Source organism: Ranitomeya variabilis, chromosome 1 (genome assembly GCF_051348905.1).
Source record: "Ranitomeya variabilis isolate aRanVar5 chromosome 1, aRanVar5.hap1, whole genome shotgun sequence".
NCBI classification, from domain to species: Eukaryota; Metazoa; Chordata; class Amphibia; order Anura; family Dendrobatidae; genus Ranitomeya; species Ranitomeya variabilis.
This window is the reverse complement of record NC_135232.1, coordinates 771,374,679-771,388,013: the sequence shown is the minus strand read 5'-3', so window position 1 is coordinate 771,388,013 and position 13,335 is coordinate 771,374,679.

The window sequence follows — 13,335 nt, the reverse complement described above, 5'->3', positions numbered from 1 at the left end:
TGTGCCTTCTTAGGGATACTGGGACCTTTTTTTAATCATACAGTACATAATGTATTATTGTTTTTGAGGCCATGTGCACACGTTCAGTATTTTTCGCATTTTTTTCGCGTTTTTTCGCTATAAAAACGTGATAAAAACGCGAAAAAAACGCTTACATATGCCTCCTATTATTTTAAGTGTATTCCGCATTTTTTGTGCAAATGTAGCCTTTTTTTCCGCGAAAAAATCGCATCGCGGAAAAAAAAGCAACATGTTCATTAAAATGCGGAATTGCAGGGGATTCCGCACACCTGGGAGTCCATTGATCTGCTTACTTCCCGCACGGGGCTGTGCCCACGATGCGGGAAGTAAGCAGATTATGTGCGGTTGGTACCCAGGGTGGAGGAGAGGAGACTCTCCTCCACGCACTGGGCACCATATAAGTGGTCAAAAAATAAGAATTAAAATAAAAAACAGTCCTATACTCACCCTCGATGTCTTCCCGCCTCCACTGCACGCTGCCGTTCGGTTCCTGTAGCTGGTGTGCGGCGAAAGACCTGCCGATGACGTCACTGTCCTGTGATTGGTCGTGAGCGGTCATGTGACCGCTCACGTGACCGTGACGTCACGGAAGGTCCTGTGCGCACAGACCAGCTATAGGAAGAGGAGCCGGACGCCGGTGAGGAGATGTCTGGGTGAGTATAAGCATTTTTTTATTTTTTTTATTATTTTTAAACATTCTATCTTTTACTATAGATGCTGCATAAGCTGCATCTATAGTAAAAAGTTGGTCACACTTGTCAAACGCTATGTTTGACAAGTGTGACCAACCTGTCAGTCAGTTTTCCAAGCGATGCTACAGATCGCTTGGAAAACTTTAGCATTCTGCAAGCTAATTACGCTTGCAGAATGCTAAAAAAACGCGAAAAAAACGGAAAAAAAACGCAAAAAAAAAAATGCGGATTTCTTGCAGAAAATTTCCGGTTTTCTTCAGGAAATTTCTGCAAGAAATCCTGAACGTGTGCACATACCCTGAATCTTGTATCTCCACACAGTAGTGACTGCTGGTATTCCTTGCTGAATCATTTCAGCAGCATCACTTTATTTTTTATTTTGTCTTTCCTTACCTACCTCATGATTAACTCTTTCCTCATCCTTTTCTGGTCTTATCTTATAATACCCATACAAATTATCCATTTTGGCTATCTATTATATCACCTTTCTCTGACCTTTAACTTGTCCATATGGAAATACACAGCCGCCGTTTGTTGATTTGTATTTTTCTCCATATTTCTCTCGGTATCCACCTATTTTTATATCTAGCACAAGGATTGATTCTATATGATGAAGTTAATCATAAGATGTTTTTTTTTTTTGTTTAAATGTTTATAGACTTCTTTTAAAAAGGCAATGGTGATGGCAATGGTGATGAGCAAGCACTGAAATGTTCGGGTGCTCGTTGCTCGGATCGAGCAAATTGGAATACTTGGGTACTCGACCCGAGCAACAAGCCCAATGTAAGTCTATGGGAAACCCGAGTATTTTCACTGCGATTCCCCCGGGGGTCCATTTAAGGTCTAAAAACTTCTGAAAATGATGAAACACTGCTCAAATAACACAGGAGCATCATGGGGATCGCCCCTGAAAGCATCTCTGACTCCTAGGTCACAGCTGTAAGCAATGTTAAGTTTCACGCCATTTTTACAGGTGCACCATAAAACATACCAAATCGAAACCAAAATGGATTTTGCTGGGAAATAGGTTAAGGTACATCCATTCCATGGTAATGACTTATATGTAAGGCAAAATAACTAACCCCAGAGCAAAATGTTCCTCCACTACTTGGGCTATGTTCACAAGCAGCGTTTTTGATGCGTTTTTCAACTGTAACATTGCTTCCACCAATACAAATGCATTCACTGGGAAATGTCATTGTAACATTTAACAACCCTAGCTGAGCATTTGGTGTGTGACACATAAGGAGACACATCTTGTTTCATTTCTGAAGGAGGGACTCAAAGTCACAAAACCTATTTTTTGAGGGGCATCTGTTATGATCTGGTGGCCTAGGAGCAGCATGAGACGTACTCTGGAGAAGGTGGAACCTGTACTGACCGCAGACCCTGAACTTAACACCGCAACTAGAAGTAGCCGTGGAATGTACCTAACGCTCCCTAGACATCTCGACACAGCCGGAGGACTAATTACCCCTAGAGATAGAAAAGGGAAAACTATCTTGCCTCAGAGAAAATCCCCAAAGGATAGACAGCCCCCACAAATATTGACTGTGAGAGGAGAGGGAAATGACATACGCAGACAGAAATCAGGATTTAGCAAAGGAGGCCGATCTAGCTAAATAGAAAGGATAGGACAGAGTACTATGTGGTCAGTATTAAAACACTAGAAAATATCCACCACAGAAAATACAAAATCTCCACATCTAACTAAAGATATGGAGGGTATATCTGCATCTCCAGAGATACCAGCTTGGCTGAACAAATCCTTATAAAGACCAAGCTGGACAAGACAAAACATGGAAAAGAACTGAACAATAAAGCCCACAGCATGTGGACTGCCAAAAAACAAAGCCAGAACTTATCTTTGTTGAAATTAACAGCAAAGCAGGAGAGACCAGGCAGGGATGTGAATCCTCCAGGAACAATGGACAACTGGCACTGACCAAAGGGTCAAGCAAGATCAAATAGCCCAGTCAGAATTGCAAAAAAGTGGACACACCTGATGAATGCAGGGATCCAAAGACAGCAGCGCTACCACTTACAACCACTGGAGGGAGCCCAAGAGCAGAATTCACAACATGCATCATGCTGTTATTGCCTATGCAGTGAGTGGCTGGGCTGCCAAGAATTACAACGCACCCCAATACCTATTTCACAAGAGGTGCAGGAGAACCTCCTGAAAAAATGTTGCATTGAATGCAAGGCCTGCCCTGCTATCAAGTCATATGCACCCCAACAAGCCTTTGAACCCAGATACTGGAAGGCCACAGGAAAGCCCAGTTCACAGTCTTCAGTTGGTCCTGCTATACAGTTTCCTTATGCACTGAATGCAAGGGCTGCTTGACCCAAACTTGCAGGCACCACAATCCCCCTTGGAAGAAACATGGAGGAGGGCCTCCTAAACAAAACTGTCCCATTACCAAGGAGCGGATCTCCTAGACTCATACTGCAACATTTCCCCATGGGGTAACAGTTTACAAAATTTATTAATAGGAATCATACACACCCTTGGCCAAAACTTGAACGGCTGTAGCAGCATACAACACGTTTACTATGGTAAATTTATCAAAAGTCCCAAAATAGTGCTTAGCACACCTCAAAATCATGATATCAAACCAAAATTACCCAAAACATAATCAGGGAAAAAGAGGCATAAACTATAAATACTTTAAAACCATTTTTAATAAATAAACTAAAATACACAAAATGTCAAAAAAACAGGGTAAAGCTCAAAGTATATACGGCTGGGAACAATAACCACACCAGGTGATATAATGAATAGTACTCACATATATCAGCAGCAAGCAAGCAACAGTAGAGGTATATTACACATTTTTCAATTATCCTGGAATAATAAAACTAAAGGATAATATATTCAACGGTAATCTTCATTGATATATCTTGTTTTCCAGAATAATTAGAAGATGAAGATCACCAACATCCAATAGTCAGAAGGTAAGTTGCCACCCGCAATAATTTAATCCTAAAAACCAGCCAGTCAGGAGAAACGGCGCTGTTGGGGTCGCTGTGGAACATCCCCCACCAGGAAAGCTATATATGTAAGTTTACATCTTGCATTAATATGTTATATGTCAGCGCATAGATATGCACATTGCTTTAGGCACTTTAGCACTTTATGTTTGGCAGGCTACAGAGAATAATAGAGGTTTTATAGATTAAGCACCTTAGGAACTTGGTTTCCAGGATAATTGAAAAATGTGTAATATACCTCTACTGTTGCTTGCTTGCTTGCTGCTGATATATATGAGTTCTATTCATTATATCACCTGGTGTGGTTATTGTTCCCAGCCGTATATACTTTGAGCCTTACCCTGTTTTTTTTTACATTTTGTGTATTTTAGTTTATTTATTAAAAATGGATTTAAAGTATTTAAAGTTTATGCCTCTTTTTCCCTGATTATGTTTTGGGGAATTTTGGTTTGATACGTTTACTATGGTGTTCGAGTGGTGGCAAATGATGATATGTTAAGGAAGGCCTCATTTGAAACTAGGCTACATGTAAGGCCGGTTTCACACGTCAGTGGCTCCGGTACATGAGGTGACAGTTTCCTCACGTACCGGAGCCACTGACACATGTAGGCACATTGAAATCAATGCATCTGTGCAGATGTCATTGATTTTTTGCAGACCGTGTCTCCATGTGCCAAACACGGAGACATGTCAGTGTTCATGGGAGCGCACGTATTACACGGACCCATTAAAGTCAATGGGTCCGTGTAAAACACGTACCGCACACAGACGTTGTCCGTGTGCAGTCCGTGTGGCGTGCAGAAGACAGCGCTACAGTAAGGGCTGTCCCCCCACATGGTGCTGAAGACGCCATTCATATCTTCTCTGCAGCAGCGTTTGCTGGAGAGAAGATATGAATAATCCTTATTTTGTTTGTTTCTGGTCTTTAACATAAAGATCCATGTCCTGTCCCCACCCCCTGTGCGCCCGCCCGCTGTTATTAAAATACTCACCCGCCTCCCTCACAGTGTCCTGTCCTGGCCGCGGCTTCTACTGTATGAGCGGTCACGTGGGGCTGCCCATAACAGAAATTAATATGCGGCTCCACCCCTATGGGAGGTGGAGCCGCATATTCATGACTGTAATCGGCGGCCCCACGTGACCGTTCATACAGTAGAAGCCGCGGCCAGGACAGGACACTGCGAGGGAGGCTGGTGAGTATTTTAATAACAGCGGGCGGGCGCACAGGGGGTGGGGACATGGATCTTTATGTTAAAGGCCAGAAACAAACAAAAAAAAGGATTATTCATATCTTCTCTCCAGCAAACGCTGCTGCAGAGAAGATATGAATGGCGGCTTCAGCACCAGATGCAGGGGACAGCGCTTATCTCTGGCTCTGTCACCTGCACGCTCCGTGTGGTACCCAGTCGGCACACGGGCGGCACACGGATAACTCCGGTACCGATTTTTCCTGTACCGGAATTATCTGGACGTGTGGGACAGGCCTAAAGGAGTGTGTCTCCTAGACTTGTAATGACCATACATGCAGTGCATGGGCTGACAAACATTTCCCCAAGGGGGACACATTTTTTAAGAATATACTATGGGCATCATAGACACCCTTGCCAAAACGTGGACTGCCTGTACCGGCACAGAGGACATTAAGCCTGAGGATCTAGTAGTTCATAATGAGGAGACATAAAGATAAATCATAATGAAATCAAACAAATGAATAAAGGTTGTAAATCCACCGATGAAAGTAAATAACAAAAGGGAGGGGCGAACACAGGTTCATAGACTTGAAGCCAGAATGTGTCCAACGAGATATACTTGTCCCTAGCAACAGCTCAGAGACAGGGCTATAAATATAAAATATAATATAAAAGTCTTTGAATCTTTTTTTTATTGTAGAGGTATACACTACCTCATTAGAGGACGGTCCAGAGAAAGGGAAAATGGAAAATATAAGCGTAAATGGGAATAATAGACTTATGTCTCTTTTTTATGACATTTCCCCTGTGGGAGTAACATTTGTTTTGTTACTCCCACAGGAGTGCTTCCAGCTTCTGACTGATGTGTTGATTTCAGAGATGGAGGCTGAAGGGGAGGAGGTGCAGGAGCTGTAGACTGTGGGGGCAACCCTGATTGATGTAGGGCCTGCAGTCCTTTGCATGGGGAGGATGTGTTCCATCCCAAGGTCCAACTGGGTTCCGGCTCCAACTATGTTAACCCAGTGTGCCGTCAGTGAGATATACCATCCCTGGCCACAAGCACTTGTCCACATGTTCGTGGTTAGGTGGACTTTTCCAGTAGCAGCATTGTTGAGGGCACGGGTAATGTTGTGGGACACATGCTGGTGTAATGCTGGTACGGCACACCGGGATAAATAGTGGTGACTGGGGATCAAGTACCTTGGGACGGCCGCCACTATCAGGTTGCGGAAAGCTTTCGTCTCGACGAGTCTAAAAGGCAACATTTCGAGCGCAAGCAGAAGAGAAATGTTAGAATTTAGTACTGTGGCCTGTGGGGCGTTGGCTGTTGATTTCCGCTTGCATTCCAGTGACTCGGAAATAGACAAGTAAAGGCTGTGCTGTGACGAGGATGTGGACGGGCTTGATGATGGTGCTGCTTGACTGTGGGCAACAACAGGTGCAGGGCTAGAGGCATCATAACATGCAAGGCGGATGGGGGATTGGCTTCTATGCAAAACAGTGGAAGAAGCAGTGGTGTCACTTGCAGACAGTGTTCCTGGAGCCTGGAATTCAGCCCACAATGTTTGGTGCTTGCTGCCATGTGCCTGATAATGCTGGTGGTGGTTACGCTGGTAGTTTTGCTACCACTGCTGATGCGTGTGCGGCGCGCCCACACCGCCGCAGGGCCGAGGGGTACCCGGAGCCGGGCCTCTAGTTCTCAGTCTCGGGGTTGTCACGGTGGCTAGACCCGGTCCGTGGCCCTGTCCGTCAGTGGGGGGCGTCCGGTGCAATAGGTGGTAGTAATGGTAGCGATGTAGCGGTGCAGTTGTGGGGTGTAAGTCGCGGTAAATAACGAGGACACCAGGTTGCAGTCTCTTTACCTCTTTACTGGAGATCTCTGAGTCCTCAGTCCGGAATACGGTTCACCAGGCTACGCAAGTCCGGCCGGTCCAACGGCACCTCCAGAGTTCTCCTCTCAGGTGGAAATCTGTGCCTTCCTTCTTAGCGCTATGTGTTGTAGTCCTTCCCTGCTGTGCTCACGGAAAGTGACCCCACAACGGTTGTGTCTGTTTCTTAAGTTCCCTCACAACTCGATTTGATGTTCCTCTGTAATCCACCCCTTCCCTGTATTCAGGTTGGAATGGCACCCGTTTGTCAGGTAGGCCTGGAGTTCTTCCGGGACCCTAGAGACGCCCCTCTCCCGCAATTGCCCCCCAAGACTTCATAGGTGATATGTGGTAGACAGCCCGCCTGAGACCGACTGTCCTGCCGCTGTTTGGAGTATGGCTTGAAGCTGTATTCTAATCCACTCCCTCGGCGTTCCGGCCACCGGTATTGCGCCTCAGCAAGGTGCTGCCTCTTTCAGCACAACCCCTGCTGGTATTCTCCTTCTGCTTGATCTCGTTTCTCACTCAGCACAATCTATCTCGCTTCTAGTCCTTTCTTGAGTCCCGCCGCTTCCAGGAGCCTGCGCGGACCCGTTACGTTCTTTCAATGCCAAGCCTCTGCCAGGATCCCACCCCTGGCAGAGACCCTACAGTCTCTCCCTTCACAACACCCCCTGCCACAGGGTGTTGCTCCGTTCAATCCCGTCAGCGTTCTCTCTAACTTCCTGCCTGACCCCCAGTTTACCCACTATGGTGGGGAGTGGCCTAATGAATAGCACCCTTAGCTCCCCCCGGAGGCCCAGCTGTGAAACATATTGGTGTCTGTGATACCTGATTGGAGGAACTCCTTCGGTGCCATCGAACGTACCATGGCTCCCCTTAGTGGCGGAGCCACAGTACTGCAACGACCAGGACTCTGGGGCGCTGCACTCCCCCCTGGTTAAACACAGTACTCCGGGACTGGGAAGAAAAACAACAATACAGATTAGCAAAAAGACATACAATTTTGTTGAGTGCAAAACGATAAGTATACTTGAACAGGCTTCCCTTTATGGGAGGTGAGGACACTTTTAACGTTACAAACATGGTCAACATTATAAATTACAGGCTATGCATAACTCCTGTTACCCAACCGGGTATTCTACTTAGTGCAAATTCTGGAACAATAAATTAACATTGCCTTTAAGAAACATACACTCTTAGTTTACCAAAGGCCTTCCTATAATCACATTACAGGGTAAGGTAACTTCACATTCTCCTACTTTGAACCTGCAGGACCGCCTGTCCCTATGGCACCAGACCTACTGCCTCTCCTTTCTTTCACAGGACCGCCCCGTTCAGCCAGGGCCTACTGCCTTTCGCTACTATACATAGTATAGACATAACATTCCTTTCGTTTAAAGAACTCTGAGCCCGCTCTACTCGGCTCCTTTAAGGACTCACTCTCTAACCCCTACAGGTTCGCTTTCTGTCCTTAGTAACAAAGTAACTTTCTATGGGGACGCAGGGTTGACCTTCTATCCTCACCTTCATCATTACTTCCTTACTTTCAGCTATGCAGATCTCTATCTCTACCCCTACGGGCTCTCTGCATCTTTTCTTTCTGCAAAACATTATTTAGACTTCACATTTCAACAAATTCAACAAATATAACTTAGCATGTAAAACAGTTACATTTCTTTTTCAAGCTTCATTATCACATTACTGTTCTGCAACAGTATCTTTCTCGAGTTCAATTTCACACATCCCCTTTAAGAGGGGACCAAGTCTTTCTGAGGTAGCTCGTCTTCTCAGCCTACCAGCCCACGCAAAGGTTCCGGTATGGTATCTTCGCAAAGTGTCTTTAACTAGAACCGGTAGGAAAGGTATCTTCACAAAGTGTCTTTGGCTCAAACCAATAGGGCAAATATCTTCGCAAAGTGTCTTTGGCTAAAACCAGTAGGGAGCACCTTTAAGAAGGTGCAAACTATTTACAAAAGAAAGTTCGAATCATGCACAGTCCATGATTTCTGCAGTTTGTGTAACTTGGTGCAAAACTTCAAGAAAAAGGAAAACAAACAAAGGGGATCCCGGGTCAACAGAGGGATCCATTAACCCTGGGCGGGTTTAGCAGCAACAGGAACAGTTAAAACAATAAAGTAGCAACTATTTACATTTTCATGGTATCGAGGTTTATTCTTCTTCTGGTGGCTTGGGTTCCTGAACCCCGGCCACTGCAGCGCCAGCGTCCGCGGTTCGAACATGCAGATGAACTCGACTGGCCAACTCGGTGGCCGCAACCAGGCGCACCATTGCGATGGTGACAAGATCGGGTGCTCCTGGGACCAGGTCCGAGGCGGTAAGGGTCGCGGCTCCAGACATACACCGCCGAACATTCCGTGCATACCACCCGAGCGGGTTCTGGTGGCGGCTGTAGGTCACCGAATCCCCCTTTTGCAATGGTTCTCCACTTCGGCCACAGCAGGGAGCCCTCACGTTACAGTGCGCAACAAAAACGTCAGTATCCAATCCTGGCTCGTGTATGAGGCCCCACCCTCTTCTTGCATGGTAGGCCAACACAGTGCCCCGCCTTGTCACGTCTCTGTCATCCCATGCCGGAGGGGATTGTTGTATTCTCGATGGACCCATCGGCTCGGCCTCTTTCCGGCCTTTCCACTGTAGAATCAAGCACTGTCTATATTGTTCCCACGTAAGCACCGCAAGAGTGGACCCGTTCTCCTGGGATCCATCTGTCCCAACCCAGGGGCTGTCCCACCGAAGAACTACTCCATCTAGACTCACATCCACGGGCTCTCCCACTCTAGTCGACAGCGGTGGCACCATCCTCCCCAGGTCACCAGGGGATAACACCATTAACCCTGTCGAGAAGGGTCGCCCTTTACTGAGATGGAGGTGGGTCGTGGAAGCGGACTCGTGAGGGGGAGCAGGGGCGTCTTCCGTACCTACGCCTGATGTGGTTCCACCGATGTCGATCTGGTCCGCTGACAAGAACGCTGGAGTCGGCTGCTGCTCGGACCGCGGCTCTTCCGATGCGGCCCCCGAACGCTGCTCCGCTCGCTGTGGTTCCTCCTCCTCTAACTCCGAGGTCGGGATTGGTGGACGTAGCTCCACTGTCAGGTCCGCAGGCTCCTGGTCCGTCTCTGGTGAAGGAGGGCAGGCCGGGATCGCTCCTTCCTTGCTCAGGCACTCGCTGCTCATCATCGCTGCCTGATAGTCGGTGGCAGTGCATGCACCTAACTCCGCCATTTCTCTGAGGTCGGGCTTCTCCGTCACCAGCCTCTCGCCGTTGCATATCAAGGGGTGTTTCTCTTCTGCTTTGGGGCAGGTCATTCCTCTGCAGCCAGAAGTGCAGGGGGCGGTAGCCATTTCTCGCGCCACGCTGGGAGTCTCCGCCCATAACACGCCCTCCTTCCCCTTGGATGTAGCAATGGCGGCGCCTTTTGGCGGGAACTTTTGGCGGCTAATGGCGCAGCACAGTCTTACAATAAAGTACAGTCCAAGCACAACAAATCACAGTCTCTAGGCACACATGACCTGATTCTTCAGGCTTAAGTAGATCCTGTTCGTGACGCCAAGTCTGCGGCGCGCCCACACCGCCGCAGGGCCGAGGGGTACCCGGAGCCGGGCCTCTAGTTCTCAGTCTCGGGGTTGTCACGGTGGCTAGACCCGGTCCGTGGCCCTGTCCGTCAGTGGGGGGCGTCCGGTGCAATAGGTGGTAGTAATGGTAGCGATGTAGCGGTGCAGTTGTGGGGTGTAAGTCGCGGTAAATAACGAGGACACCAGGTTGCAGTCTCTTTACCTCTTTACTGGAGATCTCTGAGTCCTCAGTCCGGAATACGGTTCACCAGGCTACGCAAGTCCGGCCGGTCCAACGGCACCTCCAGAGTTCTCCTCTCAGGTGGAAATCTGTGCCTTCCTTCTTAGCGCTATGTGTTGTAGTCCTTCCCTGCTGTGCTCACGGAAAGTGACCCCACAACGGTTGTGTCTGTTTCTTAAGTTCCCTCACAACTCGATTTGATGTTCCTCTGTAATCCACCCCTTCCCTGTATTCAGGTTGGAATGGCACCCGTTTGTCAGGTAGGCCTGGAGTTCTTCCGGGACCCTAGAGACGCCCCTCTCCCGCAATTGCCCCCCAAGACTTCATAGGTGATATGTGGTAGACAGCCCGCCTGAGACCGACTGTCCTGCCGCTGTTTGGAGTATGGCTTGAAGCTGTATTCTAATCCACTCCCTCGGCGTTCCGGCCACCGGTATTGCGCCTCAGCAAGGTGCTGCCTCTTTCAGCACAACCCCTGCTGGTATTCTCCTTCTGCTTGATCTCGTTTCTCACTCAGCACAATCTATCTCGCTTCTAGTCCTTTCTTGAGTCCCGCCGCTTCCAGGAGCCTGTGCGGACCCGTTACGTTCTTTCAATGCCAAGCCTCTGCCAGGATCCCACCCCTGGCAGAGACCCTACAGTCTCTCCCTTCACAACACCCCCTGCCACAGGGTGTTGCTCCGTTCAATCCCGTCAGCGTTCTCTCTAACTTCCTGCCTGACCCCCAGTTTACCCACTATGGTGGGGAGTGGCCTAATGAATAGCACCCTTAGCTCCCCCCCGGAGGCCCAGCTGTGAAACATATTGGTGTCTGTGATACCTGATTGGAGGAACTCCTTCGGTGCCATCGAACGTACCATGGCTCCCCTTAGTGGCGGAGCCACAGTACTGCAACGACCAGGACTCTGGGGCGCTGCACGTGCATTTCAGGTGCTGCAAATGATCTGATGGGCTTTTCGGCAGAATCCTTAAAAAATAACCAGACTTGGGAAGATCTAACAGTTGGAATGGCAACTTCCCTCATGTTGGTGTTACGGAGCACACCTTCTGTCTGTGGCCACCACACTGCTTCTTCCTGCCTGTTGGGGTGATATGCCTCCTTCCCGATGTGTGCTGCTGTCCACGCTCTGCATGTCCTCCTGCCAGTTTGGGTCAGTCACTATATCATCCACCACCTCGTCTTTCACATCCGCACCCTGCTCCTCCTCCTGACTTTCTGGCATTTGTGTCACATCATCGTCCACCTCTTGTGACACTTTCCCACCATCGCTTTTTTGTGTCCATGGCTGTTCAAAGTTTTGGGCATCGCTGCATGTGATCTCATCTGGCCCCACTTCAAGTTGACCGGCCAAGAGTCTGGGATCTTGAAAGGGAAAACTGAACAGCACTTCAGAGTTTCCAAGTGTGGGATCAGTTGTCTCGGTACTTGTGAGAGGAAGGAGGATCAGGGTGAGGAATATCTGGTCCACACTCACTGCTACTCTGACTTGGCCGTGTGGAAGACATGATGGTGGTGGTGGTGGCTAAGTGACTCGAAGCATTATCCACTATCCAACCAACAACCATTTCACACTGGTCTGGCTTCAATAGTGGTGTGCTGCGGACCCCTAGAAACTGGGACAGGAAGGTCGTGAAAAGACGATTTTTCAAACACAGAAACACCAGGCCTTAGCCTGACATAACAGACTGGATAACATTTTTTTTGGTTTTTGGTGAATTTTAGGGACAAAAAAGCCACAGAAAACTGCAGCTAGGTATACAGTAGATAAGCAGCAGCAGACAGTTATGGAGCTTTTGGAGGTATGCAGTGACATCTATGTACCCACATACAGTACCTGCAGCCCTTGCACTGATGTGGATATGTGCACATAGACTCCTCTGTCTACCTAGCACTGAAATCTCGGGACCCCCAAATTAGTTGTGGACTGAACACTAGCAGACCCACACTAACTATTAAAAGGACGATTCTGTCTCTATCTCAGCAGCAGTTCTCCCTACACTTTTTAAGTCCAGAGCAGAATACGGCGAGCAGGGTGGTGCCAGGTCTCTTATAGACCTGATGACTCTGTGAGGCCAGCCAATCACTGTAAGGCCGGCGTCACACTCAGCGTATGTAAATACGGTCCATTTTTTACGGCAGTAATATGCAGAAATGTTCCCAAAATAGTGATCCGTATGTCATCCGTAGGCAGGGTGTGTCAGCGTATTTTGCGCATGGCATCCTCCGTATGTAATCCGTATGGCATCCGTACTGCGATATTTTCTCGCAGGCTTGCAAAACCGACATCTAATGGATTTATGGCCTCAAATGTTCGTTAAAACATATATACAGTATATATATATGTCATTGAGACACACACACACACATATATATATATATATATATATATATATATATATACACATATACAGTATATATATATATATATATATATATATATATATATATATATATATATATATATACATATATATATATATATATATATATTTATATTTAATTCAGCGCGATATAGCATTAAAGCCGGTAATTCAATTGCTGGCTTTTCCTTTCTCCTTCAAAAACCCGACATGATATGAGACATGGTTTACATACAGTAAACAATCTCATATCCCTTATTTTTTTGCATATTCCACACTACTAATGTTAGTAGTGTGTATGTGCAAAATTTTGGCGCTGTAGCTGCTAAAATAAAGGGTTAAATGGCAAAAAAAAATTGGCGTGGGCTCCCGCGCAATTTTCTCCGCCAGAG